Source organism: Falco cherrug, assembly GCF_023634085.1.
Source record: "Falco cherrug isolate bFalChe1 chromosome W unlocalized genomic scaffold, bFalChe1.pri SUPER_W_unloc_1, whole genome shotgun sequence".
In the NCBI taxonomy this organism is placed as follows: Eukaryota; Metazoa; Chordata; class Aves; order Falconiformes; family Falconidae; genus Falco; species Falco cherrug.
In genome coordinates, this window is record NW_026599288.1 from 6,760,675 (window position 1) to 6,774,438 (window position 13,764).

At 49.8% G+C, this 13,764-nt stretch overlaps 1 long non-coding RNA gene across 1 annotated transcript; it reads right to left on the reverse strand.

The window, feature by feature from the left end:
* Positions 1-11,773: 11,773 nt before the first annotated feature.
* On the reverse strand, positions 11,774-13,373 carry LOC129734912 (uncharacterized). Its single transcript, XR_008730447.1, has 3 exons — positions 13,214-13,373; positions 12,559-12,666; positions 11,774-11,945 (listed from the first exon to the last, which is right to left on the reverse strand). It is a non-coding gene; the product is annotated as an uncharacterized LOC129734912 (long non-coding RNA).
* Between the last annotated feature and the right edge of the window lie 391 nt (positions 13,374-13,764).

The following is a 13,764-nucleotide window of genomic DNA, read 5'->3' on the forward strand; positions in this document are numbered from 1 at the left end:
GCTAAAGCAGATAAAGTGGCAGAACCAGGCCCTGTCCCTAGTGTAGCCCTAATCCAAGGCTGGTTTAACACCCAGTCCAGTTGATCAGTGGGAGAGCAGAGAAACAACAGATGATCAACTTGTGCACACAGGTGCTCACAGACATGCAGATGTTTCGAGAAAAAAAAATCAGTAATGTAAATAGGAATTGCTTGTTCAAAGACTAAGTGTGCTTGAAGGAGCGTGTGAGTTAAAGCAGGCAGAAAGATCACGATCCGAGGAGGAGCTTGGAACCGAGGCAGAGACTGGAAGCAAATAGATGAATCAACAGGGACAGGGTCAGGTGATGGATTTGCAGAACGGACAAGGCCAAAGGAAACTTCTAAAACCTCGGGCATTGACTAATGATTTGATAAGTGTGTATAAGCTGTGCTGTATCCCTTTGCTCTCTGCCACTCTCTGGGGTGGTGGCCCAGCTCTGAGTGGTGATTAAAGCAAACCTAGTGGTACCCACGTCTGTGTAAATTTCTCCTGTAACACTTTATGTGAAGCATATGACGGAAGTGCTGGTAATCCACTGGCGTTGTGACTGTTGACTGATGTCCCATGTTAGAATAAATACACGTACAATGGCTAACAGGCCTCAAAGGCATGAAGAACATGAGAACGGTGGTGCTGGGTCAATGGGTCTGTGCTTTTCTCTAGTGCTCTCCTTGCTACCACCTAGCACTCAGCTGGCAAGTTCATGGGCACAGCCAGGACCAGCCCAGCCTCATTGTTTTCCAGGGAGCCGATCACCACACATATGGGAAACAGACAGAAGACAAGACGTAGTTCTTCATATCCTTTCCGTTGTTTTGCTAGAGAATCTAAAGTTTGATAGACCTTATTTTGTTTATATTTATATTGGCGCTTCAGTGCGTCCAGACTAAATGGCAACTCTCTACCTGACTGCTCCAAAAATTGGTTTGAGCTCTCAGTTAGTAACCAGCCGTTGGTTAACTTTGTCTTTGAAATACAGCAACCTATGATGGAATAGGAAACTGAGACAGTTAGGGACATCGGTTGTATATACTCGAAGGAGGTGGAAAATTTTCTAGGGAAATTTTTTAATAGTGTTAGCATAAATATCCTATATGTGGCACATGAGCGACTGCTCTAGGCAAATGGCTTTTTAGAGTAAGAAGCCATCCCTGCCTTAAGTGACACATTTAGAAAAATGTGTCACTATGTGAATAATAAGCTCACACAGCAAAGCTGCAGCTACCTGATCAAACCAGGAAAAATACTGTGTTGAGGATTTTTTTATTCACCTAAAATTTTCCAGCGGTCGTCACTGCTAGTTTATTCCCTGTATGACGAATAAGTAGTAAATGAAGGTGTTTTCACACAATGGAACAATCTGCATGTTTACATTTTTTAACAGCTGTTGCAAAGATGTACTTGAAACCCTGAAGAGCTTTTGCTTTTTATACTACTGAAAACCACGCTACACAGCTTTTTGCAAATTTCCAGTTTGGAGAATCGCACAGGAATTGTTGGTTTGTTTCCGTGAAAGAAAAAACCCCACCACATCTTCCTTTAGAGGCAATTTTTTGCTGCAGAATTTAGTTCTATCATTTCTATTTCATCTACCTCTTCTCCAGCTCAGAGAGGTCTACTTCTTTAGAAATTCTTCTTGTTTGATACGTTAGAATATCTCTGTGTAGTAGTCAAAAAGGAACTGGACCTGCGCTTTGTCTCACTAAATTCTCATTTCCATAATACATGCAGTTTTCCTTTACTTATTAAAGAAAATTACCAAATCCCATACAGCTGCCTGGGATCATGGATCAATCTGAGTATGTGTGGCCCAGCATTACTTTTTGCAACTGATCTAAAATTCTGTGCCAAATTCTATCATAACCCAGGAATGGAAATAATAGGGATGACGCACTTTGCATATCTTCTCTGCAGGTTCTTATGACCCACTGCAAGTAAATAAGAAAAAATACAGGTAGTGGACATTTCTCAATAAACCTCTGACACCTCAAGAAGTCATTTTGATATGAGATTTATTCTCACCATACTTTCTGCATGGAAGACCAGAAGAATCTATGCTTTTAATACAATTTGTGCAGGAAAGCATTGGCAAAAATACTAGAGTACTTGTTATGTTTGTTCCTACACCAAACATGCTGAGGTGAGGCTTAAAAGCCCACCAGTGAATTCACATTTGCCGCAGTGCTGTTAGTAAAAGCTGTAATTATCTGTATTTTTTGAGAATGCTTGAAATGAAACACAACCTAACTCTCAGTTATACAACAGTGTAGCACAGCAAAGACATTATCATCTAATTTTTTCATTATAAGATGCGGGTGCATAACCAGGAAGAACACTAACAATTATTTCTTAGTAAAGTTTTACAGCATAAAACCATTTAGTGGGGCAGTGCAAATCAGAACATGCTCTGACTTTAACATGAAAGAACACTTTGGTTGTATAGGTGGACAAAAAAATTGACTTAGTGGGGTATTTTCATTCTTACAGTGCTGTTTCCTCTCCTTTCATTGTCAGTAACCTAGCTACCCAGTGATTTTTGTGGGACACTAGGGTTAGCATAGATGTTAGGTTACCTTTAGGTGCTTTAGATGTTAGAGATGTATTCCCCGTCATTCTGCTCCACGCACAAGAAAAAGCCCAGTTTGCCTTTGCCTGGAGCGGGACTCAGTATGTTTTCAAACAGTTTTCCGCAAGGACACAAACACTGCCCCACTATCGCTCACAATGCTCTGGCCACAGTCCTAGCACAGATCACCATTCCACCTGGCCTCGCAGCGTATCGATACATTGATGGCATCCTCAGCGGGGCAGAAGGGCCAGAAAGCATTACAGATGCAATGAAAAACATTTGGGCAACACTAATCAAGTTGGGACTGGAAGTCCCAGAGTCAAAGTGCCAAGGGCCAGCACGAGAAGTTAAATTCCAAGGAGTCTGGTGGGTTGCAGGAGCTGCCTCTCTTCCACCAGACTCACTGGAAAAGAAAGAATCTGGGCACAACCCATCCAGTACGCTGGAACTACAACAAGTTCAAGGGACTGTGAAGTACTGGCGTAACCATATTCCTGCCTTTTCTGTCATTGCTTGTCCCTGGTAGAATTTGTTATAAAAGGGAAAATCATGGCAGCGGACATCTCATCAGCTCTGTGGTACCGTCAAGTTCCCCTTCCTGCAGGAGCATAACAGAGCCTGGCCGCAGGGTCTCCACTCCGCTCCAGCCCCCGTTACTCCTGTCAGCACGTGCTGAGGTTGCAGGCTGCGCTGCTTAGGGAGCCGTGGCAGCACACATTTAGGATGGTGAATGCCAGCCATCCTGAAAGCGACAGCTGTCTTTTACCCTAAAAAGCTTCCTGTAATACTATGCTTCTCTGAGGTCCCAGTTTTCTCAAATTGCCCCCACCCCAAAGCAATTTCCCCACAGGGTCCCTAAGCAAGGCAGTGGAGGAGTGGCTCTCTCAAACTCCCTCCCAGCCCTGCCCTGGCTGAAAGAAGGCAGAAAGAAGCCTTCAAATGAGGGAAGTTCTGGCTGCAAGAGAATACAAGCTGACCAGGTCTTGGGATCCCCTGACATCAACAGAAATTTAGGTGAAAACTCCCCTTTCACATGAAACTCAACTCCCCAAACAAAAAACAGTTGTGATGGGAAACTATGGTGGGGGTGGGAAATCAGCGCTGAGGGCAGGAAAGCATCAGCAGGATGGGAAACCATTGAGATGGGAAGTTGTTCTGTCATTAAAAGTCAAACTGTCACAACGCTGGCTGACCCAGGTGCTGGCATAACGATCGCCATGGAGATGGAACCCCAGAACACTGTTTGCCCCAACAAACGCCACGCTGGCCAACTGCCGCGGCACAGAGCAGCACGCTCCTCGTGGTGCCTCTGCCCTCCGGGTAACCCCCAACCAGCTGTGCCGGCCAGCATCTCACCACATCACCCCCCTTCGCTTCTGCCAACAGAGAGGTTCCCCCTCCAGCTGCCGACGGCATCAGAGGAGCCCGGCATGAGCTTCACCACCCTGACCATGCCGCCACCGGTCACTGCTGGTGTGCTGCCCTCTGTCCCGGGGCTGCTGATCACCGTTCGGCCTTCCCAGCTCCACATTGTCACCCACCAGCCCGCCCAGGCAACCTGGCAGGGGGTGCAGGGGCCCCTGGGGGACTCGGGGCAGGTTGTGCAGCTGCCACATGTGCTGCAGCTCCCCAGCGGTGTGCAGCTGCCCCCTCTGCCTGCTCCTTGTCCCCCTGCCTATGGCCAGGGACAGCAAGTGGTGATGGGGACACTTGTGCCCTACCAGCCAGTGGGGCTGGGACCATGGGACGTGGGCCAGGGGCAGCCCCTCTACCCTACGGGCTGCATTGTGCTGAACGTCCCTGCCCATGCTGGGCCCCTGCCACCCCAACACCCTGCGGCTCAGCACTGCGTGCAGGTCCCCCCTGTGCTCTGCACCCATCCTGGCAGCACCCAGAAGCTGTTGGAGGCCTTTAACAACGACGTGGTGGCCAGTGAGGATGGCATCCCTGCTGCCACTCCCTGCCAGCCCGCCCTGGATATGCTCTCTGGCAGAAGCAGGACCAAGCACCAAGGTCTGCAGGGTGGCAGAGCCCATAGGGGGTGACCTGCACCAAGGAAGGCTTGCATCACCCTGGGGGTGGCTTGGCTTCGTTTGCTTTTTCAGAAGTGGTGACCACCCTGGCAAGCCCAGAGAATCTCCTGGACCTGCCCAAGCTGGGGCCAGATGCCTTCAACGAGGCCTTTCCTGAGCTGGCAGAGGACAACTGCAGTTTCAGGATGAGCATTCGGCCACCATGGACAGCAGTGACCCGCTCGCCTGGCTCGACAGCAACCTGGAGCTCCATGAAGTTCTCAGCGGCTCCTGCTTGACCACCCTCCTCAACAAGCTCCCAGAGCTCTCACAGTATGTGGCAAAGGGTGGCTGCTCTAAGGAGCAATCGCTGGCGGCAGGGCTGGGGGACAGCGAGGACACCAACCATGGTGTCCCTGATGTCTCTGTCTTGACCACCACCTACAACAGGATCCCTGACCTCTTAGAGTGCATGATGGAGGGCAACTGTCCCAAGGACCAAGTGGTGGCCGCAATGCAGGAGGACACCAACCCCTCCTGGCAGAGGGTGGCAACATCCCCCTTGCTGGACACCACAGGCAGGCAGGGTGGGCTGGCAGCGGTCTTCCCCAGCCGGCTGCCAGAGAGTCCCATGGAGCCCTCTCAGGAGGGTCCTATGGACACTTCAGAGGAGAGCCCCTTGAAGGGATGCCCAGAGGGTCCCCACAAGGGTCTCCCAGAGAGTCCTCAGCAGATCCTGCTGAAGAGGCCCCTGGCCAGCCCCCGGACTGCACCCCAGCATCATCCGCCCCGCATGGCCCAGCTGGTGGAGGAGGTGCTGCGGAGGCAGCCCCAGGTCATTTTGACCCGCTTGCCACCACCACCGGGCATCTCCTCCTGCCGGGTGGTGCCCAGATCAGGCAAGGCTGCTGGCAAACAGGCCAAGTGCCCCACATTGGCTGACACCCTCAGGATGCCAGAGACGTCCCCACAGGGCAGCATGCCACCCAAGAAGAGGAAGAAGATGGTGGTGTGCCCGGTGGCAAAAAGCTCCAAAACCCTCTGGGAGGGGAAGCCGGACAGGGATGCCACGGCGGTGGGCTGTAGTGGGGAGCAGGGGGGCAGCAGCAAGCAGAGGGCATCCAATAGCGACTATGTGCCCACCAAGTGAGCCAGAACCCTGAGGAACACCAGGAGACAAAGTGCTACACACTGCCCCAGTCGCCGTTGATATATTGATAGAGAAGGTGTAGAGCATAGATCCCTCTGACGTGTGACCTGCACTCACCCACTGCAGCCCCAGCCCTCTCCCAGATCTGTCTTTCTTAATTCATTAAAGGCTTGATGTTCCTTGCACAGTGCCTCTGCCTGTGGTCATTCACGCAGCGGGAGATGAGGGTTAATGCAGCCCCTGCCACATGCAGAGATTGGACCCTCCACCTTCCCGTCTGTCGAGGTGACACCTCCACCGAGCTGACCCACTCTCCAAAGTATTCACAAATGAAGGGACTTCTCATCAAGGGAGGCAGCCTTGGCAGGGGTGAGAAACAAAGAGCAGGTAGCGAAAAGAGCACCGTTATCTAAGTTGCGCAGGAAGAAGACTTCCAATGAGGAAAGTTCTGGCTGCAAGAGAACACAAGCTGATCAGGTCTTGGGATCCACTGACATCAACAGAAGATGAGTTTAAAATAGGACAAAGATAATTGGGGTAGTGGGAGATGGTGACCTCTAACTGAAATAGTTCTGCCCCAAAGAGGCCAAAATCCCGCTTGGGGAGCATGCGTGTTTCATAAAACACTTCAGCGGTGCTACTGAGGATGCGTACGCATTTGCATTAGAAGCCAGAAACTAGTCACCAAATCTGTGTATGACACAAGACTATGCAACGTGTGGCGCTCTGAGAAAGGCCCTGAACCCCTTCTCAGTGTTCCAATTGGACCGAAAAACTTTGCACGCACTTTTTAATCGCTGCCCCCAAAGTGATTTCCCCACAGGGTCAGTAAGCAAGGCGGTGGCGGAGTGGCTCTCTCAGACCCCCTGCCAGCCCTGCCCTGGGTGCCGGTGCCTCTGGCCCTGCCCCAGCAGACGTTGCTGTGCTGATGGAGGGGCTCCCTCCCTCTCCACTGCATTTGCAAAGGGAATGGCTGGCTCACCCTTTGCTGCCCACGCAGCCAGCCCTCACCTTTAGCTGCTGTCATTCCCAGGGGCGACGGCTCTCTCCCAGCACCCTCACACCTTCTCCCTGCAACACTGCGAGAGAAGCATTCGCCAGGCAGACGGGTGCCGTCACTGCCCTGCGCAGCTGGGCACCCCAGACTGGCACTGCCTGACTGCCTCCCTCACCGAGCACCTCCACAGTCTCAAGCTCCATCCCTTTAGATGGAAAGGGGGTCACTTTATTGAGAAGTAACCGTTCCTCATGAGGAACACAGTCTCTTCAGGAGGCAAAATACTTTAATAGCGTTTAGAAACAAAGCTGGGACATTTGGGGGCCACCTCATCACTACTCCAAACAATGTGACCTCCGTGGAGAAAAACTGAAGAGCTAGACAGTTTCCAGAGGACAGCAAAACCTGACCTGCTGAGAGCTTAGGACAGTGCACGTCATGTTCTTCTTCACACTTAGTGCACGTTTGACAAGCTGCGAGATGATGGTAAATTACTTCCTTCAGAGAGGACAGCAAGACACTGTTGCCAACTCAGCTTAGGTTTTTTTGTTTTTTTCTGGTTGGCCAAGCAAAGAAACGGAGGCGGTTTCGAAGTGTGCAGAAGCACAGCCGCAGACATAATTCCTGCTGTCACGCAGGCAGCAGGAGTGAACTTCATCCCTTTGGGTCCTTTTGAGAACACCAAGCACCCAGATGGTGCTGAAGGATGTTTTTTTAAATAGGGGACCCTCGGAGAGAATCAGACACGTCCAGTTTTATTCCCTGGGAAAATGCCCTGACGCTGTCCTGCCCCTCAGGTGGCGTAGGACAATTAAACGTATTAGTAAGCATGGGCTGATTCCTGGCCCACCATGATTCGAACAGCAGCCCACAAATACCTCAACTAGTTTTGTTGTGCCTGTACTTATGACAGTTACATTGTTCTATGTTGTGGGGGAAAGCAGATCACACAGCTTGCCCCTTTGGTGTGCAGGGCTGTGTTTCAAAGGACTACGACAAGCCCAGAAGAGCACAGCACAGTACGGCTTACGAATCAAGTCAGTATTGCATCACAAACCATAATGCATGTGTCTGTCTGAGAAAACGGGGTTTATGTAGGCACGTGGGAAGTGGGTCTCTTGCTCAAAACCCAGCAAATCCTGTTTAGAAAAGTTCATATACTGAAACGATAAGGCAACATACTTCTGGATTTGTCTCTAAATCCCCACGGAGATGTAATTCCCTCCCTGCCATCTGAAATCGTACAGCTTGAGGCACTTTTCATGTAAAGCCAAGAAAGCTCAGCTCAGAAGGCAAAGATCCTTCTTAAGGGAACGGACCACCTGTAACTACAAGACACCTTCCCGCCCACTGAAACATAGCAGCAGAGTTAAAAGCAGTTTTTAAATTCCAAGTGGAGACATTCAAAGTTTGAAAACTACAGGACATTCTCTTCCTAGCACAAAATAATCAACTTTTTCCCACATCTCTGCAAACCTTAACCCCAGTGCTTTGTATTTTTCACGCTACAGCACAGAAAGCCAGTACCCACAGTTGCACAAGGACTTCCACTGCCAGTGTGCAAAGCATTGAGGAGTCTGGGCTCAGTCTTGGCACTACAGGAGTGATCCACCTCAAATGCACTGCACAGCCTGCATCTGGGGGTATCACAGGTCAAATAGTTAATCACTGCTTTTCCTCCCAGTAACAATAAAAAGAGAAAAAAAATAAAATCTCCTTACTTCCACGGCTCTTCTTTACAGGCTAGAGGTTTATGGAAGCGATGACCCATTTCACCCAACATACAAGACACCTTTTGAACAATTTTCAGAGCTGTCCAAAAACCCCCAGATCTTATACAACAATCAGTCCAAAGAAAGTACAGAGGTCTCTGCGCTACTGGACACATGCAGGAACACTTGTGTTTACTGGACACCTTTGTAAAGGGAAAAGGCATTACACCAGCGTACCAGACCCTTGCCCAAAAGACTTTTCAAACCACCTGTTTGTTGATGCAGTCACCGCACTTCAACCCTTCCACCCATGACAACATCCTCTCAGGGGGCAGACTTGCCCCCTTGATCACAGATCAGTCTTGTCTTGATCTTGTGACTTGATCACAGAATCCGTCAGCAGAGTTCATATTGAACCAAGCTAAAAACCGGGCCCAATCTCTATGTTCACGGTTGGGATACACGGCTCCTATCACAGGGCACACACGGCGGTCCCACCTGAGTTACGTATCTGAAGTTGCATTTCCCACGGGTCAAATATTCCTTTTCAGATCTGCCTTGAAACTGAGGGCTCATGGTCAGTGAGAAGAAGAGAGTTCCTTGCCTCCTGTGCAGTCAGGTCACGTTCCCGTGCTAAAAGCAGCCTACTCAGGCTACTGCATTTGTGTACAATCTGTTAAAAGAACAAAACCAAGTCTGAAGGTTATTCATTTGCTTCCTTAAACATCCTACCATTTGCAGCATCCAGCCCGCAGAAGACGACTTCTGACACAGCAACTTCTCCAAGCAACCTGCTATAAAAGGCAGGTCAACAGAATCACCAACAGCCAGGTCTGTACCCTCGGGGAGAGACTTTCAAAGCTCTTTGGAGGATTGCACTGGATCTGCGTGCTTTAGACCCCACTGCATGGATTTACTATTTTACTGGCAAAGGTTTTATGTACCACATGTGAACATCTTCAAAACACCTACTGTAATGATCTCATGCATAAACAGACACAATGATTCTCTAATATCACACACGAAGAACTCAATGGATGCTCCTACCAAGGCAGTGGCTCCCTTCTGTAGCCACTGAACAAGCAAAAGGATGGATCAGAACGACATTATCAAGCTCTGAAGCAAAATTTCTGTCTTCCTTTAGCTGTAATTTAGAGCTTCATTGAGTGCTGAAGAGTGTCAGCCTGACAGCTCTGAAGCATGAAGCGCCTGATCCTCTGTGCCAGAACCACACCGGCACTGGCCACACAAGCTGCCTAAGTACTCACAGGGTCAGGGTCAGGGTCCGCGTCTGGGTCTGGGTCTTTACTGCCCTGCCACCGCAACATAGAAGTGAGGACAGTAAAATGGAGATAGAAGTGTTCTTTCTCCACATAGTTGATGCTGGCAGCTTCTTGCCTCCAGCATTCCTGCACCTCAGGAGCTTGGGAAATGACAACAAATGTGAAACTTCCTGAAAATAATTTGCCTGACACACCACAGCGTAGCACTTCCGTATGCCCACACCACACTTCTGGCTCCCAGCTGCTCTCCTGCGCTTCCCTGTAGCTACCTGGGAGGCACCTTTTCCATCTCCTCAGATCTGGCCAGCTGAAGAACACCCAACTCATGGCTCTAACATTCTTCCCCTTCCTCTCAACATCTTCCTGGTGGTCTCAGCTTTCTGCCCTCCAGATGAGGGGTCTATCATAACAGGTCAAGGATAGCACTGGGTTGTTTTTTTTTCTGTAAGGAAGCCAAATACTTAAAACTCCTTATTAAAATATAAAAATTAAGAGGAAGGGAAAAGCCAAAATGAGAGCCAAGTGGAAGTTTCATTTGGTGCTCAAACTACCTGAATACTTATGCTGCAGCTGCAGCCGAGAGCTGGCCCTTAGATGGCTGATCAGGATAAAGCCCCAAATCCTGCCACTAAGGTTTCAAATTACAAAATAACATCGTCTAAGGGAAGGCAAAATGGATAAACACAAACATCGCCTTATGTTTACAGGGCCTTCACAGCACAATGGTTCTCTTATGGCACCGAGAACTTAGCAGTAGGAAGAATTACAAAGGTCAAGTGCTATTTATAAGCAATGTACCCTTAAATCAACACTAGTGACAAAAGAGCCAAGCACTTGACTTGCAGAACGGCAGATGATTCGTGACTTTCTCCACAGCTTCTACTACTGATGAAGCTTACAACCACCTCACCATTTGGGAAGGACATCTGTTGCTAGTGTTGCTCTGGGTGGAAACTCAGCAGGTTGGCATGTTCATTCCTTCAGAGCCAGAAGGAATTTGTCATTACAGGAATTCTCATGCCACTGAACTGGCAGCAAGGTACACAAGCCTCTTAATCCCTTTTTATACTTTTACACTTGTGCCATAAAACCATTCTCCACTCTCCATCTCACCACCTCTCCAAGCAGAAAAGTCCCATCTGCCACACACGTGTCACAAACCACACAGGATATGACACAGGTTTCAAATACATCAGAAAGTATCAAATCAGAAACTTTAAAACATAAAAGAAAATTAAAAAAAGGTGGCAGTGGGAAATTATTTTCTACCTTGACTGTTAGGTTCACAAGCTGCTAGTAGTTAACATTAATGGCTCGCTATTTCACGGTCATGATGGCAACAGTTCTGCAACGTGTGGATACCAGCGAGAGAATTGCGGCCTTGCACCAGTTCAGGTGCTCCACCTATACCTCTTCACAGATTTGAATTTTTTTATTATTATTTTTTTAAAAATGCTTATCAGGGTAGGATCTGCCTACCAAGACCAGATTTTAAGTGAAATTACATTATGCTCCTCTTGATTTAAATACAGCAAGATAGCTCCACTGCTACATTCAGCCACCAGAACGTAAACACCTCCAGCTTCATAGACACCCATACATTATTTTTGTAAGGAACAAATGACTAAGCATGGAACACTATGAAAAAGCAAAAGAATGCACACAATCAGCATTTCCCTATTTGGACCAAAAAAAGAAAATCTCTCAACAGCAGATAAGTCTAAATTAAAAATCAGCTGCATCCAGATCCCAAATAGGGGAGGGGTTATTGTATGCCATAGACCTGGACTTGACTGTTGAAGGAAATCACGCACTAAGGAAAATTTGAGGTGGTTCTGCAGAAGTTTAACTAGAGCCTTGGCAACTTCACTTGGGACATGAAAGGTACGTGCGCTATAGTATCACCCACAATAAAGGAAACTAGTCTCGTAGTTTGAGTTCAGCACCACATCTGCAAACAAAATGAGGCTGCTACATTTGAGGAACACTGATGGAAACCTCACCTGCCATCCCAAAGTTACGCTATGGCATTTCTTCCCTTTTTGCCATTTTCCTCAGCCTTGGTACATCTTTTGCACAATCTGAAGCAAGGGCCCATGGCTTCTTCCTGTTTCTAACAGTGAATGTCTGGGTATCACACGTTGGTTTCTTGTGTGGCGCCAGTAAGACCCAACACTTGCCTTCATAAATGCATCCGTACACTAGGGAAGAAAAGGAAAATTACCAGTCTCGACATTGTACTGCCCACAGGGCAACAGAGTGCCCCACTCGTAAGCGGATTTAAGACAGTAAATAACCCTCAAATATCTTGATAAACAAGCACAGTTTAATCATGTCCTTTTAAACTGACCACCGACACAATCTAACAAGAAGACACATTAAGGGAAGCAGAGCTGTAGTTAAAAAAGTGGGGCTTCTCTTTCCTCTCCTGAGCGTTTACCACCCAGAGCAGGCTCAAGTTCTGAACCTGCAAACTGCTCCCCCACGCTTCTATGCTCGCTCTGGGAAAGACAGACGGCTGTTTGAATTCTTTTGCAGGTACAGTCTTTCTTTACTTTTGAGTTGGAATGAAATGAAAAGCTGCCATCAGTCCCACTTATGGCACAGGGACACACCCATGTTCCATGCACATACCTGCACAGAAACACATGCAGAGGGAAACCATCCCTTGGGTCTCAAATACAGAAACAGCACTGAAAACCTTGACTTCTGAGAGTCCCTGCAGCGTTCTCCCGTGTCAATACACAGCATGTTTGTGGCAGGATCACCACTGCAAGTGCGTCACTTGCTTTCATTTCCATCTTCGTCTCTCACCTGGCACTTGCCACCTCCAGACTGCAGCATGCATAAAAGCAATTCTGTTTACTAGAAGCACAGCACCGTGCGAACCTTCTGCATGAAGTCCGGTATTTAAAGAAATCGCTATAAAGAATAAAAATCTGCCAGCACCACTGACCCACATACACGCTGTGTTTTCTGAACAGGGACGGTATATGAAACCTGCAAACTAAGGACTGCAACACCTCGCTCCTTGCCCCTCTCCCTTTGCCCTCAGGCTGGTGGAGGAGCTCCTTTCACCAGAGCAGGCACACCACAGACACAGCCTCACCGAGGGGAAGGGTGGAGAGGGGATAAGGGCAGAAGGAGAAAGGAAAGACCCACAGAAGCAGCTTTGCCGCCCACTGCCAAAGTCACAGCCTGCTCATCCTGGTCCCTCACCCTGTCTGTACTGGTCTGTGCCTCTGTCCCCCTTCCCGCCCCTCCGCTCCTCTCCCTGTCCCTCTCTCCTGCTGCTGACACTGCATTCCCTCCGGCACCCCTCTGCCCCTCTGTCTCTGTCCCGCTCCAACCCCCTGCCTGCTCCTCACCAGTCTCTGTCCTTTCTCCATCCCTGCCCAGCCCCTCCCGCTCCCCCTGCCCCTCTGGATGCCTCCTGTCCCTCTCTGGCCACCCCTCTGCCTTGACCCACCTCTCCCTGTCGCTCGGTGCCTCTCTCCCCCTCGTCCCTGCCCCACAGGGGCTCCAGGGCCTGGGCCTGTGCTCAAGCAGCCCCGGGCTGTGGCTGTGGGGCCTGCAGGGCCAGGGCTGGGGGCTGGTGTCCCCACAGGGCCCGACTGCAGGGCAGGGGCACCCTGGGGCCTGCTGGGAGAAGCCGTGCCCCGGGGCATGCTGGGAGCTGTAGGCCCGGGGCTGCCCCATGGCCTGGTTGTTCCCAGGGCATGCTGGGAGCTGTAGGCCCGGGGCTGCCCCATGGCCATGTTGTTCCCAGGGCATGCTGGGAGCTGTAGGCCCGGGGCTGCCCCATGGCCATGTTGTTCCCAGGGCATGCTGGGAGCTGTAGGCCCGGGGCTGCCCCATGGCCCAGTTGTTCCCAGGGTATGCTGGGAGCTGTAGGCCTGGGGCTGCTGGCAGCCATGTTGTTCCCGGGGCATGCTGGGAGCTGCTGTTGCCCACCCTCAGACTCCTGCAGCCATGTTGGTCTGGGCAGGCACAGCCTGTGCTGGGGCAGTGTCCCAGCTG